Source organism: Acomys minous (genome assembly GCF_964271855.1).
Source record: "Acomys minous genome assembly, chromosome: 9".
In the NCBI taxonomy this organism is placed as follows: domain Eukaryota; kingdom Metazoa; phylum Chordata; class Mammalia; order Rodentia; family Muridae; genus Acomys; species Acomys minous.
The window spans coordinates 109568001-109595897 of record NC_140490.1 but is presented as its reverse complement, the minus strand read 5'-3'; the positions used below and the strand labels follow the sequence as shown (position 1 = coordinate 109595897).

Sequence of the window (27897 nt, the reverse complement as noted above, 5' to 3'; positions counted from 1 at the left end):
AAAAATAGCCATGTGATCAACAAACCTGGATACCAAAGGTCTTTTCTGATGCTTAAGCCACATTTTATATTTTCATTCACTGAGTTTTCTTACTGCTAATTATGACCTTATCTTGTCTTTGCTTTTCGTATGTTGGATGACCAGGCTGGAAGTTGGTAGAAGATTTTTCTCTTAGGTTGTTTTTCTCTTTTGATAAAATTCTTTATACTCTATAATAGTTAAATTTTTAGCCTCTGACATTTATTAATATTGTGTTTTATGATGTCAGGTCTTCATTAGCTACTGCAAAATACAGTTAAGCTTATTTTTTATTTTGTTGTAATTTGTCAATTTGTCCCTTACTTTCCTGTTTCCTCCTAATTTTCAATCTTATTTAGTCCTTTTTGTATTGTCACAGGACATTATTTCATGTGGTTATTGTTCATTCCTTTTTAGGAGTAAGCATTTCTTACAATATGTCATTTATGTTTAATATCACATAGCAAGCTGCTTCACCCATGGTCTGAGTCAATAAACATTTTTAATTGAATTCTGTTCTTACATAACAAGTTGAAAGGAAGAAAGTAAATTCCTTAAGGATTGAAAGTAAATGAGTAGGATGAAAATAATCAAAGTAAAGACTTACAGAGGAACTTCACACTGAAATTACCTGTGGGACAATTGAACTTCAGTTAGACCTAATTTTCCAGTTTCGCTACAAAAATTAGACACAAAGTCGCAAACAATGAAACTCTATTGAGTTTCCTATCAAGTTTCTATTGAGTCAATGATGCCCTGTCTCTTGGCATCTGGAGGAAATAATCCTACAAGCCATGCTGGAGAAGCTGGTCTGCTATGAGTGTTTCTCTTTTCTGTGGTACTGTGATTTTCTCAGTCTGTTCTTACTTAGAAGCAGTTGTCCCATCTATTCCTGTGTGTGCTCCAGCATGGAGCTACAGTGCCAGATTCATGGTTCTTTAACAAGTTTCCACATTAACTACTAGATGAATGTTTTAGGCTCTTAAATCAGTCTGCTTAAGGAATAGTACAAGTCACTTTGCATGGATAGCACCCTTCTTTATGCTGGTAGGTCTTATAAGCTTCCATTAAGTCCTTTTTTGAAGGCCAATATGCGATTATTCATTTGTTTTTTGAGTGCCTGGGTTTTTAGCACCTTATTCATTGCCGTGTCTGTCTCTCTACTTACTATGGTGGCTCTACCATTGCCTCTCAGTAATTAATGAATGAATAATAAATATTAATTGACCAAATGAAGATCAAACACTCATTAGTTTAGGCAAAAGATAAATTAGTCAGTGGACATCGTCATCTTTAAGCAAACCACTTTGTGTGTTCTTTGCATGGCTGTGAATTACCTAGGAATATACAAACTTATCTTGGGCTTATTTTTATAAAGTAAAACTAGTGGTATGGTTGCCATGCCGTCTTTAACAAAGATATTGGTTGGACAGAATCTATTTGATTTCCTGCTGAGTCATTTCTCACTATTGGAATTCCATTCTCCTAATGGAGAAGTACACAGTGGGGAAATGGAAGCTGCTTAGAATGAGTTACATTAAATCTGAAGATGCAAAAATGTGGACTTGGTGCTAAGAGAAAGTAAAAGCCAGAGTCTGACTGTAATAACCAGAAGAGGCAATTAATGCCTGTGTCAGTCATTCTCTGGTTAAAAATCATTGCAGCGATTATTCACAGGATGGAAAATGAAAGCCTGGCTTGTATAAATTCATTCATTTTGATTTTGATAAGAGATTTATTTATTAAAAAGAAAAAATATAGACAAAAGTAAACATTTACAGCACTTTGAATATAAACTACTATATATCTAGTTTTTAAATATCTCTTATATTTAATAAACTTGGCATTGAAAAGGACTAGAATATTCTCTTTGCATACTTTCCTTTTTTGTTTGTTTGTTTTGTTTTGTTTTGTTTTTCGAGGCAGGGTTTCTTTGTGTAGCCTTGGCTCTCCTGAATTCACTTTGTACAACAGGCTGGCCTCAAACTCACAGCGATCTGCCTGCCTCTGCGTCCCATCCCAAGTGCTGAGGTTAAAGGCGTGCACCACCATGCCCGGCTCTGCATATTTTTCAATGCAATTAATAAGTCACTTTTGGCCTATCTCCAGTTCGGCTTTTTGGGAATTGTTTTTCTCAAGTTTTGACCAATTCTCTAATCATTGATCTTAGTGTCTAAAGAATGTTCCACTGTAAAATCTTACCAAGGTCATACCCAGTCCTGCCCAGTCTTCACTCAGACACTTTGGATGATAGCAAGTCTGTGTACTCTTACAGAGCATGTACTAACTGTGTCAAATAATACATTGTCCAATCCTCTTTGATTTACCTTTTTTTAAAATCTACTCATTTTATTTATAATATTATTTTTCAAGAAATGAATAAATTAATGTTTTTATTGCTATAAATTGGTATTAAAGACATCTCCATAATCAACAAGATACTTAAGTTTTATTTTTTTCTGATTTTTAAAATACTTTCATCCAAAACCAAATTTTGGAATTTTGCAAGAACTAAGTTTAAGATTATCACAACTCTTGTCTTCATTAAAAATGGCTATAACTTGTATGTGCTCATGACACACAGGTTATGCCTCCATGCTAAACATCTTATGTATTAAAACATATTTATCACACCAATAAATCAGTACAATTGCATTAGCAACAACTTTGTTTTATAATGAGTAAACAGAAAAACAGGGGTAACTTCCCAATATTACAGACCAATGACTCAACCCTCAGCTGTTAGAACCCAGAGCTTAAGCTTTGAACAGCATACTGTCCGCACTGCCTCTGTTTGTCCACTTAGCATTTCAGGGCCTATGGAGGACAGGAAGAAGAAAAAAACACAGGAAAACTATCCATTTTAGACCTCAAAGGCTTTAAGTGGGGGAAAAAATGTGTTGCCTAACCTTGACCCAATAGCCTAGCCTTGTACATTTAAGTGAAAACAGGTTAAGAGAGGATGTAAATTAACTGTATTTTAGAAGACTGTCTGATAAAGGACTAGAAGTCATTTACAGATGGTCAAGTCTCAAACTGACCCTTTTGTTACAGTCTCTCATGTATCCTTCCTTTACAAAAGCAAAAACTAAGACTTAAGGATATTCGATACATTTGATGAGGCACACACAGGTGATTGTCAAAGTATTAAATCAAACCAAGCTTTTTTGCCCAACCCTCATAAACAGCGCCAGTACCACACCTGGGTCAAACCTCAGACTGAGAAGGCAAAGCATAGAGACATGTGAGATGATAGTATACTTTAGAAACCCATCTCAGAAGCAAGAAGCTATATATATATAGCATCTGCACGCTAGCAGTTCTGAAAGTAATAAACTTTCCAATATATCTTCATGGAACCCATTGAAATACATCCTGGAATATTTTCTGAAGGATTTTAAATCTGTACCGCATATGTGAGGACAACACTGTGTGATGTGTCTACAGATGAAGATGACAGGAAGCCTAAACAGCATGGTGCTTTGGAAAATAAAGTACAACTCCAAAATCCAAATTGCAGCTATAAGAGCCATCTTTGCAGTGATAGCCAAAATAGCCGTTAAGATGCTTATGTTTGCCTCATAACTGACACCTTTTTCTGGATGTCATCCTTTTTAATCCCATGATTTTATGTGAAAAGACTCAACACCTTTAGCAAATACACTATCCAGTGCCCTGATATTAAAAGACAAAAATAGAAACTGTCTAGCTATTCTTTAAGGTCTGAAGCCAGTTTGGTTTGGTTTGGTTTGGTTTGGTTTAGTTTGGTTTGGTTTGGTTTGTTTATTTGTAGATCTAGAGTACCTTGTTAATTTCTTTAAAAATTTTCAGGATGAGGAAAGATTTTGGATTGCTTATTACCATTGTGGCAAAGTTCTGAACTAGTTTAGGTAGAGTTTATGATGTGTAACTCTACTACTAGATCTTCAGTTGAAAAGTCAGTAACTAATAAGTATTTCAAAGTCTTTCACTGGTGCCTGGTTCATCGCAGATTTGAACAGGATCATCGCAATGATTCAAAATACAATCACTCATACATGGACTCCAAGACACTCTCTAAGCTTAAAAAACCTCCCTGAGAATACATATGCAATGTCAGCCACAGGCATCTTAAAGTTTTAGCATGTGCAAATCAGGATGAGGGACACAGAGAAAACTTTCCAAGGACCCGTAAGGAAATCTTTATTTGGTGAAGTAGGAATTGAGTTCCCACAGCAACATATAATTGTTTTGAAATAGCAACCTTTGATGCCACATCTGGAGAATGGAATAATATAAGCCGCAACAGGTAGTAATTACTGAAGGTAATTGTAATGCGGCTTGAGTGGTAAACATTAATGGGGGAAAAAAAGATTTCTAAGCAAATAAAATCTCAAGCAACAAAAAGACAAAAAGTTTGTGATAAATGCCTCGTTTAGGCATGCAGTGCTGTGTGGGCAAAATTGGATTGCAATCATAGGCATTTCAAAAAATGAAAACATTAGGAGAAAAGAAAATTGGACAGAAATGGCATGGAAATTACAGCCTTTGATCCATTCTGAAGAACCTTTGCTGAAGCATCACCATGAGTGGGCAGCAAATTCCTTCCAGTCTCCTGTTAAAAACCGTTCTGAAAGCCTAGAGACCAGGAGATAAAAAGAATCAATTTGGGACAGACAATGCAAGCATTTCTCAGTGATGATCTTAAAAAAAAAAAGAAAGAAAGAAACATAAAATCATGCAAAATTAATTCTGCTGTTAAATTGCTATCCGTTTTTGAAATTGATACTTCACATTTCAAGAGAATTTCATTCTCCAGTCATCTTCACAGGCCCACCCTGAGATCAGCTACGAAACACAGGCTTCTGGGAACTAATAGATCCCACAAAGTCACAAAGATATAAAGTGTCTCACCACCACCACCACCACCCACTGTGCATCATTATCATTGACAATACCACGGAACATTAGTGGGCACTGTGCTATAGGACCAGATCTGCAATTGTACGCAACGTGCCACTGTTTCCAAAAACATGCGGTGCTAGACCCAGATTTGCAAAAACTTAAATTAATTCCTGCAGGGCTGAAACAATAATGATCACAGACTTGTTTAATCACTATTAAAATGTCAGTAATTTGATTCTAAAACATTTATATTTGAAATTACCCATTGGCTTTCTTTATTAAATACTGGTAATTAGTCTTTTGACAAGGTTTTCTGACCTATTTTGTTAAATCCTCATCCTTAAATTATCTTTTTCATAATCTTTTAGATTAGTTCTTGTACATAAAATTATTTGGGTTATTAAGGTTGGAAGAGTGACACACCCTCATGTTCAAAAAAGACATGTGGGCAAATAATCTAAGAATGCCAAATTTTGGTGAACAGCTGCTTTCTTCTGAAATGATCATTTCAATCTGATTTGCAGTGCCCGCAGCAAAATTTAGATTTATTTTCTTATTTTATTTGACTTGACTACATTCTGCTTTCATTAACATTTTCCATTTGACCTTTTGAATTATAGACCCCTTCTAACCTCAGATGATGTTATTATGAAGGAAAACTGTGTCTGTCTGTTTTAAGTCTTTGAGAGTGAGCACTGATTTTATTGCTGTTTGGAAATATTACTTAAAAATATAGAAGTGTAAAATCTTGAGTGAAAAGACTCAAGTCATTTCTGCATAAGGTTTTTGATTCAACTAAGGGAGTTCCCTCTGTAGAGTCTGTTGATCTAAATATAATTAAATTAAGCACAACGAACTACATGAATGTGTATATATTTAAGGTTGAAGTGAAAATTCTGTCTAAACTATCTGTAATAGCAAATAGTATAAAATAATTTTCTAACTAACTTTTTGCTTAGGTGATGATAACATACAACATTTTACTTGAAATGGCTGAAAATGTTGCCTTAGACCTTGGTAAAGCATTATAGTTTAATAGAAAATATTGATAAGTACCAAGCTCATCCATCCATAAGGGAATGACTAAAGCATTCCAGCCTCCAGAACTCCTGCCAAGGTCATATCCTCTGTGAGACACCACCTTTTCCCTGAGCTTCCCAATAAATACTCTACACCCTAAATGGTAATTCTTCTTTCCCAATCTGTCTTCATGGTGGACATAAACTGGAGGAGTTCCATGGCTTCACTCTTACTATAGTTCTTCAGTACCTATAGTCTCTGAGACATTGCAACTACTTCTTGTGTACTTATAGAGAGAAAAAGATGGTCGGTTGGATGGATGGATGGATGGATGGATGGATGGTTGGATAGATGATAATGGATGGATGACAGAAAATAATGTCAGCTGTATCAGGAACAGTAACGAGAAGGCAAGTAAAATGAAATTTGGACATTTTGAACACTGAGACTATAAGAGATTTGTAAGGAAGGAATATTGTTGTGCCAGGAAGGACACAGAGGTAACACACATATTCCATTGGCATGGTGGGCTGGGGGTTCAGGAACTGGGAGTTAACTAATTTACTTAGTATCACGGATTTCTTGTCCCCTAGAAAATAAAACCTTTAAGTTAGATAGAAGTACTGTTCTCAGTAGTCAAATAGATAAACCTATGATTCTAGCTAATGTTCATTAAAATTATGGATAAATATCAATTAAACATGGTAAAAAAAAATGAAACTCTGTTCTTCAAAAATGAAACTGAACTACCATATGGGTAGCATATAGGTCACTACTGGCATGTATGTCTTAGAATAATAAGGATAAAACGTTCAGCTGGTTATCAATATGGGCACATTAATTATGACAAAAATAAACATGTGCGTAGATGGGAAAGAACATTTTATACAAAGTACCCAGAGTAGGAGAAATCTGAATCAAACTCTCTACAGTGATAATCTTTTCAGTCTAACAGTGTTATTTTCAAATACTTTTACTTCTTCAATAAGCTAAACTCAGGGTAATCTCTCTGGCATGAGAAAAAAATCATTCAGTTTTCATCAGAATGTCTTGCTAAGTTTCTAAGATCATAATTCTTTAATTAAAATGAATCATCATAATGGTGCCATTTTCTTTCTAGAGTCTATCTGTTGAAGCTCTCAGTAACACATTGAGTTCAGAAGTTAAGGCAAATTGTATGGTCATCAATTAGAAAGATGGTCAACCTGTACGTTACTACTAATAACATTTTATATAAGGGTTAGTTCAACAGACGTTTAGAAAGGCTAAAGAATTTAGGAAAACCAACAGATTTTAACTGGTAAATCTGAGAATTGCACCTTTGTTTTTTGTCAACTATAAGCCCACCAAAACCCCTACACACACAGTCTTAAAGCATTGTCTACCAAGCAAGAGTATAAAATTGAGTCAGAGCTTATGAGTCTGTATTAATATCTATTGGTAAGTTAAGTGTATATGAATAAATCCAAGCTACAGCACTCAAAATCATGTTAAAACTCATAAACCAGCTCCCAATATTTGAGAAAAACATTATTTTTGATTAGGTCCATGTTACGTGATAGTACTTCCCACATTGTTCTCAGAACTGTGGTAAGAATATATTTAATTCTCAAAACACCTCTATGGGCAAAGTACAAAAAACACTACCAGGAAGAGGGGGAGGAGATCATAATGCGTGATTCAGAAGCTGATGCTACATGCTTCAACAGGAAATGGGAAAACACCTGAGAAGTGTTCTGAAAATATTACTGTTGTGGAGCATGGCACCTAAACAGGGATTGCACCATGGCCATGAGTAGAGATCTTGAACCACATTTGAGGAAGGGGCATGGAAGGCATAATGCAAGTGAGAGTGTGTGAGGACAATTGGGAAGTCACCGCTCATGAGCTTAGCCCTTGGGATGAACATGGCCACCACCCGTGGAGGATACAACTGCCTTCTTTCTTGTCCTTGTCTACATACTAGAGCTTAGTGGTGGTCTTTACTAAATACATCCACAATGGTTCTCAACCTGTGGGTTATTAACCCTTTGGAGTTTGAATGACCCTTTCATGAGGGCTGCCTAAGACCATTAGAAAACACAGATATTATGGTTCATAACAGTAGCAGAATACAATTATGAAGTAACAATGAAAATACTTTTATGGTTGGGGGCCACCACAACATGAGGAACTGTATTAAAGGGTCATGGCATTAGGAATGTCGAGGACTACAGATCCACCGGAAACTGACAGGAGAGCCAGGAATTTGTCTCTACTCACAAGGGAAATGAGCAGATGGCCAGCACACCTCCTTATAACTTCCCCCAAACACTTCAGCTGTGCATCTGATGAGCCACAGCAAGAAGAAGGTGCCTACTTGGTTAAATTAATGAGGCACATTTAAAAGCTGAAGGTTTAGCTATATCAAGTTAATGGGAAAATGAGATTGTTTAGTACATGTGATCTTTTGCTAAAGGACACACTAAAGAACTATGTCCCCCATAATTACAGCGCAAAATGCAAGAGATGAAAATAAAGAATGCAGTTGGAAGGTGATGGTAAGAGAACGCATTTTATGCTGGAGGGAACAAAGCATTAGAATGGGCTTTCTGCACAAATGAGCTAGCATCTGTCTCTGAATATTGAAGTAATCTTTCATCTCAATTATTTAAAAATTCAGGAAAGATAGGAGATCCCTAGAATCCCACTGTTCAACATAGAAATTGACACTTGTCTCTGTTCTGTCAATAATCAAACCTGCTTGAGTTTTTTGTTGTTGTTGTTGTTGGCATTATATTCTTTTAAAAATTGATTAAAACTTTCCTTTCATCTGGATTCCAAGTCAACTGCGCATGTTTTGTTTAAAATCAATGAATAATTTATAATGCCTTAGATTTATGGGGTAATATTTTAAAATATGTTCTATTTATCATTAAAATGAAAGACACATTTTCTGGCAAACTTCTAATGGTAAGTCTGTTTTGTCATTCCAGAAGAAACACATTAAGATCCACTTTAGCCTAACATTCGGTCACCCTGGTACCACATCATAGATTGTAAGCCAAGTGTATCATCAGTGCATTAAGACCTTATGCTACGATCAAACTCACATGAGATTGGCACAATGATTACTTCTTTTTAAATATATTTTATTAATTCATTCATATTATATCTCAATTGTTACCCCATCCCTTGTATCGTCCCATTCCTCCCTCCCTCCCATTTTCCCCTTACTCCCCTCCCCTATGACTGTGACTGAGGGGGACCTCCTCCCCCTGTATATGTTCATAGGGTATCAAGTCTCTTCTTGGTACCCTGCTATCCTTCCTCTGAGTGCCACCAGGCCTCCCCATCCAGGGGACGTGGTCAAATATGGGCCACCAGACTTTGTGTGAGAGTCAAACCCTACTCTCCACTCACCTGTGAAGAATGTCCTTTCCATTGGCTAGATCTGGGTAGGGGTTCGAAGTTTACTGCATGTATTGTCCTTGGCTGATGACTTCTTTTAGAGAGAAAAAGGACTCAGTGTCGCCTCTGTTAATAAAGCGGCACATCTGAGCATATCACTGATATAGTTCTTTCTAAATATGATGGCCACAACCAATGTTTAATGTCCTGTTACCCCTACATATCAGGGATGCCCATGGATGTTCCTTTCATGCATAGCTTCTCATGTAAATTTATTAGTGTCTTAGAGAAGATCTACTGTTCAGAGTATGGGCTTACCAAAGATGACCTGAAAACATGCAGACTGCTCAATCTATTGAACTCATTTTGTAAATCTTCTTGCTGTAGGTAGTTTATTGTATATATGTATAATAATATATATGTAAAAATTAAATGTATATATATTTAATTTAATATTTAATAATTAAATGTATATATATTTAATATATATATATGAAAGTTGGGAGACACAAAAAAGGAAATTTCAACAATTCAACAAAATAAATAAATGAAAAGTTTCAATAAAAAGGAAAGAAAGAAAACTTAGTCAAACTTAGCTTAAATGGCCTAAGTGGCTTCAGTCTGTAGTATGTCCCACCGGATAAGCATCACTGCCAGTTGGCAAACCTTGTCCTTCACTATCACAGATAGGAGGCTCCTGATGCTTCACCTTCAAGATTTGCTTAGGCAGGAGAGACAGACAAAGATGAGAAAGAAGCAGGAGGGAGTTGAGGTGTGAGGGTAAGGTACAAGGAAGAGAGGAGGAGTTTAACCTGAGCCTCGCTGTGGGTCTGGGTCACCCATGCCTTCTGTTGCCATTTCTGAAACCCACTCACTGTATGTATGATCCTGTCCTTTCTAATGTCAGCCAGTTCACTCATAAGACAAAGTGAACTATTTGCAGCATATTGCAGGGGAGCGTTTTAGCACTGACCTTTTAAAAGCAAACTGTTCTATTGGCATGACTGTCAGGCTTTGATTCATCTGGCTGAAGCTATGACACTAGGTCATGCTCCTCAGGCAATTAAAAACTAAAAAGAGACTGTCATGGGGATAAAAAAAAAATCAAAATAGCTATACAGAATCAACCTCAGGTCTATCCTTTTAAGACTTACTTTTTGCAGCAGAAGGTAGCAAGAAATACCCCCACTGTAAGTAAAACCCAAATTATTTAACTCTTTGTAGACATAGAACCTGACCATATGTTTTATCCATTTGGATGCATGGCATGGTCAAAAGCGTTGATTCAATTCTGGTGTAATGGCAGTATTTATTCAGTGAATGCCTATATATCAAGAGCTATCACAAAAGAGCTATCATGAGGGACATATATATATGTCCCATATATATATGATATATATATGGGAAGACATGGCCCAGAGAGTTTAAGTCATTTACAAACTTATTAGCATACAGTCAGATTCTCCCTCCCGAGTCCATGTTTTTAGGCACCATACAATAAAAAATGTAGGATGATGGCTCTCTCAGGGAGAAGTAAGAAATGCTTCTGAGAGGTGATATGAAAAGTGAACTCTAAAAGATAGCTTGAGTTTGATCAAAGAAGTCCTTCAAAACAAATCACATTACATGTCCTGGGGCATGACAGCTTGTTCAGTATGACTTGATAATAATTGTTTTTTTTTAAGATGTTTACATTGTATGGGAGATATGAAAGGTAGGAAAATTCCATCAGGGGCAGATTGGGAAGCACTTTCTGTGCTCCCATAAAGGTCCTGGATTTTCTTATCTTGTAAATGAATATAGACTCCAAAGTTGGTAAATAGATGTAAATGGTTAGGAAGAATACCGGATGGCAGAATTTGCCTGGATAATGGGGAAAGTGAAATGAACAAATTGAGTTAGGGATTAGGCAAAGTTAAACTCAGCATTATCTATAATGAGTACTGACACAAAAAGCATTGTGAGGCAAAAGAAACAGAAGACCTAAAGGATGGGCACATATTCAGGAAAGTATTAGGACATCTCATCAAAGATAACCAAGGTATCATAAACTATAAGGTGCTTTATTGGTAGAAACACTAAGAAAGAAAAATCCTCCCATTTAGATATAATCCATCATAATATGCATTCACATTTTATAAATGTTTGGAATTTAATACTAAATTCATCTCAATTCTCATGAGTTATAGTTTATAATAACTCAGGCAAAGGTAGAGTGAATCACTGACTCCAACCACTGAGTAAATTAGAACATAAATTAATTGAAAAAAATAATGATTGAGTACAATGGGGAAGTTGGGAAAAGTTGCCAGTAGTGATTGAGTGGAAGAAATTGTAATGAATATAAGATAGTTTGGAAATGCAATTATGGAACTTAGTTGTGCTGCAGAATGCAGATGGAGAGAGAGAGAGAGAGAGAGAGAGAGAGAGAGAGAGAGAGAGAGAGAGAGAGCTTTCAGAATAGTCAGTAATGTCAAGATGTTTATAAGATAATGTCTTAAAATCTGAAAGACTTATAGACTTATGATTAACACATGAGTTTGTCTTATGACATGATATTGACTTGGATCAGTAGAAAACATAAGTAGTAAATGAAAAGATGAAGTCACTTTGAAAGTGTTGATCACTGATGATACTTGGCTGAGAGAAGAAAATCTGGCAGTCCCGCTAATCAACAGGTCACAGAGCATATGGTGACTGAGTTTACCTGTAATTGTCATAAGGAAAGCACTAACAAACTGTCATTTATTTTAGCCTGCAGTTTTAGGATTCAAGCAACATAAACAGTATGGTCCAAAAATGCTACATAGAAGATTCCAGAAAACATAATTGAAAGTTTAAACTGTGTGCTATTCTGAGTAATTTCATGTAGTGTCACATCTTCCTACTCTGTCACCCTTTGTTTCACATGTAGACAATGGATGCTACCTACCCTTTGGTCAGATCACTGTCTTAGATATCTGTTCAATTGTCAAGGTACCTTTTCCTCTATTAATTAATTAATTTATTCACTTTATATCTCTATTATAGCCGTATCGCTCCTCTCCTCCCAGAGAAAGGGAGGCCCCCCATGGGTACCAACCCACCCTGGCACATCAAGTCACAGCAGGACTAAGTGCATCCTCTCCCACTGAGGCCAGACAAAACAGTCCAGGTAGGGAGAAAGGGATCCAGAGGCAGGCAACAGAGTTAGAGATATCCCCTACTCCCCTTGTTAAGGGACCCACATGTTGACCAAGTTGCACATCTGCTACATATGTGGTGGGGCCTTGGTCCAGCCCATGCATGCTCTTTGGTTGGTGGTTCAGTCTCTGTGAGGCCCCCGGGCCCAGGTTTATTGACTCTCTAAGTCTTCTTGTGGATGATGCTCATGTACTCAGCTTCTAGTCCCTATCTTCTTCCCTTCACCTCATCACGTAGGCCTTTATTATTTCAGAAAATGGCAACAACAAAAAACATATGCCTGATGCAGTATTTCAATACAAAGAGAAAGAGCAAGCCCGTATAGGTTCTGTTGCTATATGTTATCAGACTTATTATTCACTACCTATTATTGGACTTGTTATTGTTACTTTTTGTTGATAATTTCTTACTGTCCTAAATTTATGTTAGAGCCTATTATAGTCTGGTGTACATGCATAGAATAAAATAGTATCTGGGGGGTTTGGTACATGGTTTCAGGCACCTTGGGGGAGAGTCTCGAAATGCATCTCCCACAGAGAACAGAGACTAGGGTATGCCATGGTAGCTTGGTTGAAAAGAATAACCATTCAGCTGTATATGTGCTATGTTGAAAGTACCTCTGGAACATAAAATAAATATGAAACTCATCTAACCACTGCAAGAGGAGCAAAACTATGGCATGAAAGACTGCCACCAGGAAAAATATAAAACAATTCAAGTATATAACTTTAAAGTACATTAAGCTTAGACAAAAAAAAAAGTTGTTCTGGCTTCTACAAAACAGAGCTAAGAAAATTTTGTGCCAACTTTTACGTGCCAATATGTGACATGATACTTACAAACACCTGCATGCTACGCATTCAAGTCTCTTGTTTTTAAACTCTGACAACCCCCACCACAGGATCACGCAACTACTAAGTGGCTAAGTGGGGGCCCTGAGCTTAAGGCTCTTGGTTAAAAACCCTCCTGGCTCATAGTGCATGCCCAGTGTACAAAGCCAGAGTGTCTGTAAATTTATAAACTGTTCTTACTTCCTTACAGAGCGCTGAAAGCAAACCGAAATACTTAAACAAATTACAAACTGTGTGTGTGTGTGAGAGAGGGGGAGGAGAGGAAGAGAGAGAGACAGACAGACAGACAGACAGACAGACAGACAGACAGACAGACAGACAGACACAGAGACATAGAGACAGACAGAGGCAGACAGAGAGAGACAGACAGACAGAGACTTGAGCTGGGCCTGCTCCTCCTGGCATCCAGCATTGTATGCTAGATACTGACAGGAGTCTTACACGTATACAAATATAATCTTCAATTGTACAAAATTTGAGTAGGTTTTCATACAACAAGCATATAGCCTTATTAATCCATTAATCCAAGATATAATTCTTCTATGGCCTATAATAAAATAAAATGGCAGTGAAAGCAACAGCCACTTGAATCCCATGCTGTAACAGCAGGAAATAGGAAGAATTGTGTCCATGCCTAGGAAGATGCAGTCACTCAAAGTCCTGTGCTACTCATCATTAGATTACATACAGGAAGATAGAAACTTAAAGGTTTTGTTGAAACCTTTTGTGAGTTCTTTCATTCGCATCATAAACACTCTAAAGACCAAAGAAACACTCTAGTTTACAAGTACAACATGGTAACATAGGGCAGTCTTCGGTTCTGATGACAGCATTTCTGCCTTATACCCTCAAGAGATACATTTTCAATTTTTCTTTAGTGTTTCTGTTGCTTAACTTATAAAACTTTACCCACTCAAACAGGGTCCACTCTGTCAATGCTCTTGTGATAACTCATGCAAGCTACTTCTAGTAGCCCTGACTACTTCATAATTTAGTAGACTGCTAATGACTGGATATGAAGCAAACTTCGGTTCTCTTCTTTAGCATGTATGTGATTTTTCATTGGTATTTAGTATGATTTCGCTGCTTTTTCACATTCAGTGCTGGAATAAATCTCGTATAGCTGACATTTCTTGAGTTGAGGCCATCTTGTCATAAAATTAAATGCACTACTTTATATTTTTCTCTTAAATTTTATCTTACTTATTGAACCCGTTGCTGACATTTTAGGCTGTTTCTGATCTTCTCTTTCTACAGCTCTAGGGATAAAGAATGTATCACTCATTCTGTGGATGATGCAGCAAATGCTCGTGAGAAATCGGATCATTTGATGTGTGCATAAATTTCAGTGACCCAAAACAGAATTGTTCCATCATCAGGATATTACATTAGCCAAGCAACGCCACATCTGCCACTGCCTCCACAAATCCAGAGCATTATTTGCATTTGTCTGAATCATTTCTGCGTCACAGGGACATTCCACACTCAGTGGTACACCTTTTGCATGTGGGAGAGAAAAAGTTCCCTCGTTTTGTCTGCTATTATCCAGAATTTAGACTTCAAAACGTCTTCAATGTTAATTGGCCATTAAGCCCCCAACTGATATGTGTGTGTGTGTATGTGTGTATGTATGCATATGTGTACGTGTATGTATATGTGTGTGTGTGTGTGTCTGTGTGTGTGTGTGTGTGTGTGTGTGTGTGTGTGGTCATGAATTTAAAACATCCTCTCCTATTCCTCTTTTTAAAATATATTTTATTCATTTATTCTTATTACATCTAATTTGTTATCCCATCCCTTGCATCCTCCCATTCCTCCCTCCCTCCCATTTTCCCCTTACTCCCTTCCCCTATGACTATGACTGAGGGGGACTTCCTCCCCCTGTATCTGCTCATAGGGTATCAAATCTCTTCTTGGTAGCCTGCTATCCTTCCTCTGAGTGCCACCAGGCCTCCCCATCCAGGGGACATGGTCAAGTATGGGGCACCAGAGTTCATGTGAAAGTCAGACCCCACTCTCCACTTGACTGTGGAGAGTGTCCTGTCCATTCGCTAGATCTGGGTAAGGGTTCGAAGTTTACTGCATGTATTGTCCTTGGCTGGTGCCATAGTTTGAGCAGGACCCCTGGGCCCAGATCTGCCCATCATAATGTTCTTCCTGTAGGTTCCCAGGACCCTCTGGATCCTTCTATTTCCCCATTCTCCCATGCTTCTCTCACCTAGAGTCCCAATAGGATGACCTCCCCTCTGTCTTACTTTCCTGATAAGTGAAGACATTCATAGTGTAAATGTACCACAGTTTCTTTATCCATTCTTCTACTGAGGGACACTTAGGCTGTTTCCAGGTTCTGGCTATTATGAATAAGGCTGCTATGAACATGGTTGAGCAAATTTTCTTGTTGTGTGCTGGAGCATCTTCTGGGTATATTCCAAGGAGTGGAATAGCTGGGTCTTGAGGAAGCCCTATTCCCAGTTTTCTGATACAGTGCCAGATAGATTTCCAAAGTGGCTGTACTAGTTTGCATTCCCGCCAGCAATGAAGGAGTGTTCCTCTCTCTCTACATCCGCGCCAGCGTGTGGTGTCACTTGAATTTTTTATCTTTGCCATTCTGATAGGTGGAAGATAGAATCTCAGAGTCTATTCCTCTTTTTTAAAGAACTAATAGACACACGTGAACTGATTTGACTCCATGGAGGCATCGCTCCCATGGTTTTTCTTTCTGGTAGCTGTGCAAGCTATAGCATTGGTGTTGCCGGGAGCTCAGGCTTCCTAAGGAACCAAGAATTTGATACAGATCAAGGCCTATATTTCTTAGCAACTATACTCAAAGCACTTTTAACATGCATACTCAGTGAAGGAACGAAGTCCTGAAGAACTTGAGACGACTGAACGCAGTCAGTCAATTTTCCCACAAGTCTGACAATGCTAAAAACTCTGCTGTTAGCTGTTCTCTTTCATAAGCAGGTCATGTGGCCCTATTTTGATTTAGTCAAATAAATTACCTATTGTACAAAGGCACAATTACCAAAGAAAGTACTTTGTATTTTGTGGGGGGAAAAATACTATATTAGACAAGGAGGTATCCAACTGGAAGGTTGAATTTAGATAATCTACCACTAAGCCTGTAATTTTAAACCTTTTTCAATCTTGACGGATAATTTTTTTCAAACATTGTTATGTCTTTTAACATTCTATTGGACTGGGCTTAATGCCCAACCTTCATTTCTTCAATCGGATTGTCAGTCAAATACTGAGTCAAAAAAGAACAGTGCGCTGTTCCTCTGTGGTGTGGTTTTCTACCATTTATGATGTGAACCAGTTGTTTGTGTCATACGTATGTGCATTATATTCCTTCCTAGGTCTACAGCTTCTTTTTTATTCCAGATGGGGGAGCAGAGAGAGAGGGGGCATGGGGGGGGAAGAGAGGGTGTGTGGAGAGGAGAGAGAGAGAGAGAGAGAGAGAGAGAGAGAGAGAGAGAGATCAGTAGCATAACACATGCTGTTATCACAAAGGCAATATCAACTCAATTGTACCTCTCCAGAGAATAAATAAGAAATGTGTACACGATGGATTTCTGTGCTTTTAAGGCACCATTGCAGAGGTCCACTTAGCACAGACCAATTGAGTATTATTTTGTTCCTAATTCCTTTTTCTTTCCCTTGTTCTCCCAATTCTTAATTCGTCTAGACTGTATTTGTTGCTCACTTTCTCATTTTTTTTAAATCATAAGAAGTTATGCCTTACTAAATTACAAAGTAAATATATGAGAATAACAATGCGCTCGTTAATTGCCCAATACAGGCTAAGCAGGCTGTTGAGGCTTAGACGTGGCTGAAAGAAAAGAGCTATGTCTCTTAGCCTGCTTTGGAGCCTCCCTGGAAAAACACACTTGAGATAAACCCTTGGTAATTACCCTTTCTCGAGGGCTTCCATCTCTCTCGAGTCTTCTGTTTTGTCTAGAAATCTTAATGTTTAACTATTGTCTTAATCCAGTAAGATGTTTCTCATGGGAAGGGATCTGAAGAACATGCACTTAGAGATGACTATTTACTTGGCAATTGAATGAATGCAACTTAAATTTATTTTGTTTTATAAGCCAAAAATACTCAAAATAAATGCTTAATTAATAAATTTGAAATACGTAAAAGGAGATGGTGATATGGGCAGAACCATGAAAAATACATACATTTCTGCTGAGAGATGTTTAAATGGCAATTCCTTATAGAAGTGACCTTGCATCTAGCCTTACAATTGTCTGTTTGTTTTGTTTTTCAAGACAGGGTTCTCTGTGTAGCCTAGGCTGTCCTGGACTCACACTGTAGACCAGGCTGGCCTCGAACTCACAGAGATCCGCCTGCCTCTGCCTCTACCTCTCAGAGTGTTGAGATTTACAGGCATGTGCCACCACACCGGGCTAGCAACTCTTTGTGAGGGAGTTGAACACCATGTTAGTAACAGCTAGGGACAGTGGAATCTTGTACCCAAATCCTTTAGGAAGTAGAAATGAACAATAATGTGGTTTTATTTTTTTCATTCTCACAACAACAGTGGTCTTTTTTATAAAACTTCATCATCTTTAAAATGGTTGCTCAAGGATATCCCATTGAGTTTTAAAATATAACTTTTCTTAGCCCAAATCAGCTAAAGTCACTTAAAGGACGCTTGCTCGGGTAACATTTTTTTAATCAAATTTATATGTAGAAACAATTTTAACTCTGTTTATTCTATGCCATTTATGGCTAAAAGTTGTAACTGAACAGTTAAAAAAAGTCTCTGTTGATTAATTATATAGTTATATGGTATTTAAATAGCCACATTTGTTATATATGTATTTGTAGCATGAGAGGATGCTCCCCAAATAAAAGCTTTTTTATGTCTGGGCATCAACCCAACTCGCATTTAAGGAGTAATGGGGAGATTTTGTTCTCAAAAATTATTCTGAAATTTCTCATGTGTTTAAAGAAAGATATAGTAACTGGTTTTATTTGATGTAGCACCGTGAAGATTCTTCTATTAAAGTGTGTTTCAGTGGAAATTTATCCTTCCCTCCCATGACTAGAAAAATTATCTTGATTGCAATAGAAGATGCTAATTTGAAATAATTATTTATCCTTATAATAACTCAAGAGCTTTTATCATCAAGCACTTGCTATTTGAAGACCTGACTCCCATCTCTAAATAAGCAAGCACTAATGTGTTCTTTTCAAGCCCTGCAACACATCTTAATCTATTTTGCTATTCTATTCTAGAAGTTTCTGGATGAATAAACTATTTCTGAACCTTTGACCCTCTCCATTGGTTCTTAGGACGTATATTAAGCATACACAATAGAATTAACACTATGATAAATTTTCTTTTAAAGACTAACACTATATGAAATTTTCTTAGATAAACTCTAGTTATCTACTCATGAAATTTATTTTTTCCCTGGTTTAATTACCTTCTCTTTTCTAAAAGACAGTATGGTATTAAAAAAAGAGAAGGCTAAGTTAGATGCTATGCCAGATTCTTCAACATTAATTTCCAGGATTTGATTATACAAAATGTGAGATGGTTTCTGTTTGATAATGAACTCTAACTTCATGTATGCTTTAGAACTTCAGAGCCATGCTTTTGAAATCATCTTTTTAATACAATTTTTTGAGAGAGTAACTTGCAATTTTAAAATGCATACCAGTTGTCAGAGTCTGGGATGAGTTTTTTTCAGTTGATGTTTTTCATTTTAATTTTTATCAACTCTACCATGATAGCTGTAATAGAATATATTAGTGACAAATAGAAAACTTGGTGCAATATATAAACTAGAAGTCAGTGGCTGGTATTAATAGTGATCACTTCATAGTCTAGGTAGGGAAAGACATTGTCTATATGATGTAGGTATCAAGCAGTCTTCTAAAGCACTTCTTTAAACCAAAAAATTATGCTGTTTGGGGGATGTACTGCCCTAGTAATCATTCATTAATATAATAAATAGCTTTAAACCCTGAGTTGTAGGACATACATAGACATCAAACATGTGTAAAACTCCACACCTCCTTATGTCAAGTGAGAGCATCCTTGGATGCTGTGCCAATAATGGTTCAATGCTAGAAAGAGGCTTTAGAGAGAGTTTTGTGTAGTAGACAGACTCTTAGACAAGCTGCTCTTTCCTAAGGTATCAAATAAGTTGAAATCAAACTTTTAAATTAAGAATAAATTATAATGCGACTGAACAAATACATAATACCCTTAACTTCTTGGTCTTGTGATGACTCTTTAAGCGTGTAAAGAGAAAGTGAGTTTAGGTGACTCGCCCAGCCCTGGTTAAGGCTTATTCGAGTGGCAGTTTTCAATAATCCCCGTTCCCTCATCTGAGAGGACAAGTCCTAACTCGGCAGGTTATTGTAAGGATTCAATGTCATAAGGAGTAAAAATGACCAAATCCATGGCAGGAAACCATGGCACGCAGAACAATAAGTGATTATTCTGTCAATCAGTCGGTCACTCATCCGGAGTCCTAATACACTGAGTGACACATCCATCTGACAAGGGCAACACCTAGCAACATGCTTCTTTCTTCTTGACAGAAAACTATTAGTTCCTATTGATAAGCCATAGTTAGAGGGAAAAAAAGATATCTCTCCTCACATTTCAGTTTTAAATTTAAATTTCATGGATTTTTTTCATACTGTCCCTGATAAGGGATAGTGGTTATTACAGTTATTGAATTTCCTAAAGACTTTTCATTGAAAACAGTGTTTGCAACTAGAGCTTTGTCCTCAGAACTGTTTGTACTTGTGTGTCATCAAAATGAAGATCTCAAGGATAAGATTTTAAGGTCCTAGCCAACTATTATATGCTAAATGTGTGTAATATAAAATGAAATGAAAGGCTAATTATCTATAGGTTTGGTTAATTAGCAGATAACATTTTCTCATTTAAGGAGGCCTCAGAGAAAATCACCAACAGTCAGATGTCCAACTAGCATTTCCATGTCCTTTGGGGCCATTAGTTTGTTCACCTTAAAAGTTTTCTATTCTTTCAAGGCATCTTGAATACTTGAACAGCAATCTTCCCTGGGTGCAGCAATCACCAGTCGCATGCTTTTGTAGATGGGAAATTAAATGGGTTTTCAACAATGTAGATACTTTTAAATGAGAGTTCCAGTGAAATAAGAGATGAATCAGGGGACAGCAGGAAGTCTGTGATTTTCTCCACTTGCAAATGTCTTTCTTTAAAAAGAAAAAAAATACCCTTAGAATTCTTTGCAGATCTTAACCCATTGATGCAAGCCAGTACTGTGTGTTTTGTACTAAGTAATTCACATTGTATTTTTTAATGGTACCTGGTGTTCACATAGTAGAGGTTGTGTGGTGTCAGTCAATTATACATACTAGATTTTATGATAAACATTTTATGTACTTTTGAGCACTGAAGGATTCCTACAAAAAGTATAAAAACATATATGCATACATGCATGCATACATACATACATACATACATATATACATATATACATACATACATATGTGTGTATACTTCACTTCTAGAATTGTAAAGTATACATGCCATGAAGCTGTATTAAAATCTACAGATTTTAATAAATTCTATCCTATTTAGTAGTGTGATTATCATGTGAAACTGTGAACAGAATGATTTAAGTTCAGTGAACATCATTTAGTGAACAGAATTTTAACATCTCTGAAAAGGAGGCAGAATCAATGAAGCTTCAAATTCACATGCAAAAGCTGCAAGCAGATTTGACCTATGGGACCAAATCTAACTACGGCTGAACTTGAAAGAGCACCAATTAGGATGTGCCACACAGACTCCAAAGAAGGGGGTTGATGTGAACCCAGCAGTTCCTAAGAAATCTCATTCTTGCGGCTGTGAAAGAACAGTAGTGGACTAAGAACAGTTGTGTTGCACATATACCACTTTATTGTAGGTACAATAGGCTATTCGAGGTAGTTTCCTAGTCAGTGTGTTTCATATAATTCCTCCCAGGGTTTTGTTATTGGGCAGGAAAGCCTTAATTGGTCCAAGGCATGGTTTTTCAAAAGAAGTATTGGGTAAAAAGGCATTGAAATCATGGGCTCCGACGTTGGATTTCCTGAAGTCGGCTATACCGTATGCTCTGTGACATGGACTGATGGCTCTGACTTACCCCTAGTCTGCTCGTCTCCTTCCCCTGTTTCAATGGAGGATTGAATAACAGCATGCTGAGCGAGGTGCAGTCATATCTGGCATATTGTAATTGGTAAATAAGTGATAGATATTGTTGTGCTTTCTAGGTTTGAAAAGATCACTTACTTTATGAAACTTTAACTGTTTACTCCTACAGTCGTACAATTCTGTGCTACTTTTTCTGTTTCTGTAATAATAGACAGAATACTTTAAAGACAGAAAAAGAATGTTGAAAGAATATCGAAGTGCCTAATTTGTAAACAGAGTCATGAACACTTTTAATTATAAAGCATACAGCCTTCTTAATTATCATTTACAATTACCCTTGGGTGTCTAAGAGAAGTATTTTCTCTGGAAAATATTGGAATCATTTCACAAGAGCACAGGGTTTAAAGTTTTAGATGTTTCTTTTTCCTCCATTAAGAGCTTAATTCTGTGACTTTGCACTATGATGCCAACTACATGTACTCCAGGCAAGTACCTTGACCTCAGAGAGATGTAGAGGAAATTTGTGTCTAGTTAAGAAAGATCCCCCAAAGACCAAAAAGATATAGTAGACACAGGACCTAAACTTGGAATCTCAGGGGCTTAATTCAGAATATCTCTGTCCTATTCACTCCAGAGTCCAGAACCAGGTGAAAAGTAGACCAACACAGTGGCTTCTTGGATCTAGTTGACTATATTATGAACTTATATGTGTAACTCCAGTGAAGTTATTTGAATTGAGCTTACAGTTGAGACCTGTAAGAAGCTCTGCTCTGTATACAGCTCAGCTACACACCTAGTAAAAGCAAGCTTGAAGCCTCTCTACATATAGGCAGATGTGGGTAAGAACAGAAATATCTGAGCAAGCACATTCAGTTCTTTTTTTTCTTTTTTCTTTTTTTTTTCCTAATTCACCTGTCCTAGCAGCCATTTTTGTTTTGTAGAGGATGTATAAAAGAACGCAGCCAAAAATATTTAAGTAACACTCCCTTATTTTTTTTCCCTTTATGGAGTAAAGTGGAAAGTCCCCCTTTACTTGGTTAGCTGTGAAGAGAGAAAATTTTCCCATTCTGAAATAGACACCATGCATGCCGTTCAAAGAAAAACATCCCAGATGGTTAGAATGAAAGGAAAATACTTCAGAAAAAAGATAGAACTTAAGAGAGAAATGCAAGTTAAGACACATGAGATGAAAGGATGAGGAAGCCATAAAAAGCCTGGTGGAAAGTTCAGGAGAGAGAACTGCAAGATGTCCAGGCATCAAAGAGGGTCAGAGTGGTACTGGAGTGAATTTTTTCTGAACTTAGTATGATTTAAGACTTTATTTACAGTACTTAAGACATAAGAATAAGGCAGAAATGATGGAGTGTTTGCAATTAGGAATTATGTGTGTCCTTATGTTAAAAGTGACCTGGTGTTTATGATGGCAGCATACCATGACAACAGATACTGAGTTCAGGCATCGAATCTGGCATTTGCGTCATTAGTGGGATAAATGGAGATTGAGGAAAACACTAAAGAGGTCTGCAGAAAGAAGCAGAAGGCAGGCACTAAAGGATAGAAATCATAAAGACATTTTCAGAGTCTATAATACACAACATAGAACAAAACCCAGATATGAAACCCAAACTATAGAAGCTGCATCATGAAAATAGAATAAATGAATTTTAATGGAAACATGGCAGACAGCCACCAGTGGATCTTGAAGCCCCTGAGGGTGCTGGCAGAGGATCGCATAAGCCATACTGAAAGTCAGCGATGAAAACCTGCTACAGAATGAGAATAGAAAAAGCAAGTGGCTTCATAGTATCAATCGTCCTAAGTGACAATCTGGTGGCTTGTTCTATCTCACCTCATAGAGAAAAGGAACAGAGCACTCTGAAGAAAGATGTAAGGACTTATTGCAATATATAATCAAATGCAAGCTACTGACAATGTTAATTTCCGGCACCGTGGAATCTAAGCAGCCTAGGAAGCAAGATCAGTATAGGCAGGGGAAAGAACTGGAGAAGATCTGTAGCAGGGGGCAAGAAAAGGATGGTTTAGTGGGGATAACTCCAGGGAACTGTTGACAGTATGAAGGGTGGTGAGATTTCATCACCTTCAATCCTCCCAAAGCTATTACCACTTCACTTTGGGATGTTGCAAAGTTGAATCCGTTCAACACGTGTAATTAGGAATAGGCATTGGCATCCTCCTATTGGACCCCGACGCCCACACCATGGAAGATGTTAGAGACAGATGCAAGAGCTTGCTGGAGCTGCCTCGTGTAGTCCTGATGCCATCCAGTGGCTGCTTTGATTATTTTATAAGGGGCTTGGTCTTGCTCTTTAAGTCTACGCTTACAGTGAGTGGCCATCAAAGTTTCACGAGCTCCCAAGAAAAAAGGGCCTTGTTTTATCTTCAAAACTCACAGAGGAGAGATTTGATTCGCACTTCACATCTAAGCTAATGGAGTTACGTCCAGCTTGTTTTCTATATGTGTCATGAGCCGCAAAACATGAGTTAGCCTGTCTCCTATCGAAATTAATGCAATAAGGAACCATGAAATAATAGGGCTTACACTGTACTCAATTTTAGCTCTAATAGAAACACAATGAAAATAACATCTGCGACACAGGCCTGGCTGATCAGAGGAGAGTAATGGATATTTGCTGCTCCGATTTTATTGGTGTTCTGGGTTTTATCCTTCATGGGATGCTCATCACTGTAGTAATAATGCAATGAATATTTTTAATTTGACTTACATTCGCTCTCACTTTGTCCGTAAGGTCATCTGAACAAGGGCAGTTGAGAGGCTTTAATGTGGCTACCAAGAAAGCAGTGCAAATCTAGCTGCCACCAGAAGGGACCCCACCCTTTGGAATATTTATGAAAGGAAAGCATGCAAGTTTACTATGTCTCTTTAAGAACACATATTTTAAAGTAATTTTAGAAATGTCCTGTTTGAGGTGCTCAAACTTTTGACAAGGTAACCTTCTATTGCTGTGCACACATACATGCATGCACACAGGCATGCAAGCAGGCACGTACACACACACACATACACACACACACACACACACACACACATTTTTATTTGACATTTCATGGTAAGTGGCTTTATGAGTTAGCTATTTTAATTATTGTCTATGAAGCAAAAGTGAGAGTAGGGGCAATTTCATTATCTTTACTATCACTTGTTTGTGAAATCGCTAGATACTTTATCCACGGTGAAACCAGGAAGGCCCTCAGTTACCTCTCCTCAGTGGACAACATGCATCATAGCACTCCAGAAACATCAACACTGACACTGCTCCTAAAGACTGGGGTTGGGGTAGAAGGCTGCCACCACAGTTAGTGGGGTTTTTTCCCTTTCGTTATTGATATTATAATGTAATTACATCATCCCCCCCCCATTCCCTCTCCTCCCTCCAAGCCTTCCTGGACACCCCTTCTTGCTCTCTTTGAAATCATGGCCTATTATTTATATTATTATATCATATACATATTCATTACTAAGTATAACCTGCTCCTGTGTCTGTTGTCACTCATAGGTATGTTTTCAGGACCTACCACTTGGTATTGGATAGCCAACTGGTGTGCTCTTCTCTGGGGAAGACTATTTCTCCCTCGCCCAGCTTTCCTTAGTTGCCTGTAGTTGTGTGTGGTGTTGGGGCCTCTCGAGCTTTCTCTTCATCCACTTTGACGTATCTGTTGCTGTCCTTGTTCAACTCACACTTGAGCAGTCACGTTGGCGAGACGGTGAGTCTACCTCCTGACGTTACTGGGAGACACAATCTCACAGCAAAGGACCTGATCCCCTGGCTCCAACATGGCAGGACAGCCCTAAGAGAGCAACAGCGGCACACATACCTTGGCAGGATTGAACAGTGTCTAACACTGTCCGCCTTATTTTTGAAACACATTCTGCCACTGAGTAGGAAGATTGACAATTCACTAGACAGGCTCTGAGCTCCCTTTCCTATGTTAGGGTCACAGACACTACAGTACCTGGATTTACCTAGGTCTAAACTTTAGTCCTTATGTTGTCACAGAAATCACTGCACAGACTATGCCCTCTCACTTCGCCCCTGGACTTTATTTACCTAACGAGTTCTTACTTACACTCCCAACTTAAGAACAGCACCAGAATGTTTTCCTCACATTTCTCAGCTTAGCGACATACCTGCCACTTCCCATTGTGAAAACAATAGCCTCAAGTGACGTCAACCTATTTACCATTGACTGTATCATAGAACCCACAAAATAGAGTTTTAGAATGTTCGCGCCAATAGCAGTACTTACAAACCAGTAGCATCAAGTTTTAAGAGTTTAATTAACCTCTTCTTCCCCTTGGTCTCTGCAGGACTCAGGGTGGTATGCTTAACAATGGTTCTTGTTGGTTCTTGGACCCACATCCTTGCAGAGAGATAAGCATTTATTCTGGTTTTATGTCTGCATAGTCCTCAAATTTATGGACCCACCCAAATTTCCTCGACCCTCTGACATTTTGGCGTCCAAGCCCCCCCCCCCAGTGTTATGGAGCCATTTGCATTGTGTGTGGTGCTTAAGGCATATCCTCAGAGCAAAGGTTCTGATGGGGTGCTGCCACTTTAGAAATACAGTAGGACTGGAAGGCAAGACAAGCCTAGACACATGAAATGCTGTGAAGCTTTACCATTTATGATGGTATTTTTTTAGACCAGTCAAAACATAATACACAAAATAATACATATGATGGAAATTGTGGAGTTGAAATAAGTCTTGGGGATGTCTCTTTATGGATCATATTAACAGGACAGGAAATGGTGATGGTAAAAAGTATGATCAAATGTATATCACGTTTTTATTTCCACTTATATAATACATCTGCTACTCACATCCAATCTCCTCTCCTCTCCTTTATATTTCTTCTAAGACTCTCTTTGCTCTTCACGTCTTTTCTACACTTTTTGCAGGCTTCTAGGACGCCTGTGTACATAATGCATGCACTCCATGCCCGTTTCTGTGGATTTCATTCTCAAATGGCTCAAATTGGCCACCTAGATCAAGTGACAGGGAGCACTGTGGATCCCCGTCATCTGATACCAGTGGGCTTTCATTGCCACCCACAAGGCCCCACTCCAGGCTCTAGGTAATTCACCCAAATGCTGGTCTTGATTTTTAGTTACTGAATGTGTTCCTAACAATGCTGTTATACCTTTTTACAAGCATCCTTATTTTTGCTCTTCTAGTTTTCCATTCTCCAGGATAACTTGGCTCCCACATCCCTCCTGATGCATCTCCTTTGGAGCTGTGCTCCATAAATCATCTTCTATCCAATTTATTTTTTTAATATTCTGGCAATTTCTCTTTGTCTGCACATATTTGTAGGTCTTTCTGTTAGAGCCATTTCTTTCATTTGATATAATGGAGTTATTACTTCATCTTTGTCCTTTCAACTGCTGGATTCTTAAAGAGGCACATTTTACTGGCTTAGTCAGTCCCTTGTAATCTAACTTCCATTTGATAAGACTTGTCTTTTAAGAATGTCTTCTGTAAATAATTAATGGTATGTATTTAAAAAGACTATCTGGTGATCTTTAACTTTAAACCTAATAGCCTTTTGTGTTCTTCCTTAAACTCTGTAATATGAGGTAGAAATACACGCTCTTTTATTTAAATTTCCGTCCCATGATTTTAAGGAGATTTTATTGCTGTTGTTTTCTTCCTGGGTGCTGTTCCCCACTCTTGCTCACTAACTTTACTTCTCCTCCTAAATCAGACCCTCCCTGAAGCAGCTTCATGAATGGTATTTGGGTGGTTCTCAGGAGAGCAAATTGGAGGACCATATATGAGGCAGTATCTCCTGATATGTGAAAATATCGTGACACATTTTCGGAACTGAGACCTAAAGCCTAAGGATAGAAAGAGAAGAAGTTCAGATCTCATGCAACTCTGGGGTTGATGCCTTGAGCAGGGGCTTAGGATGGCAGTATTTTTTTTAACTGATTGTAATTTAAAGGCATAAATGTCAACACTTCTTTGAGTAATTCTGTGGGGAAATTTTTTTATTTTAATCTGAAAACTCAAAGTAAAATGCATCCTATTATTGTGTCTTTGTGGCTTTAATAATCATCTGTTACTTTTAATTAGAATCTATTCTATGTCTTCAGTTTTAAGTGTCTGACAATTTTTTGAACAATCAAGTATTTTTACAAGCACAGTCATGTCAGCTACGTTTGATATATGTCATTTTCTGATATAGCCTGGTCTTGATAATTAAAATTGATAATCAAGAACAAATATATTATATTAATGTAGTAGAAACTTAATAAATATTCCATCACCCATTCATGTCCTAAATCAACAAATATATATTCTCAGCAAGTCACTCTTGCAGACAACAAGGACTCAGTAGAAAAATAAAGTCACCTG

At 37.7% G+C, this 27897-nt stretch overlaps 1 protein-coding gene across 6 annotated transcripts in view; it reads left to right on the top strand.

Annotated features, from left to right (window-relative positions):
• Window positions 1–27897, top strand: part of SYT1 (synaptotagmin 1) — a 527282-nt gene that overhangs the window by 257267 nt on the left and 242118 nt on the right. For 2 of the 6 annotated variants that reach the window (XM_084796605.1, XM_084796607.1), the window contains one exon: window positions 12343–12466. The exons of the other annotated variants lie outside the window; for them this stretch is intronic. The gene's annotated coding sequence lies outside the window, so the exon portion shown is untranslated. The remainder of the gene's footprint in view (window positions 1–12342; window positions 12467–27897) is intronic. 6 annotated transcript variants of the gene reach the window in all.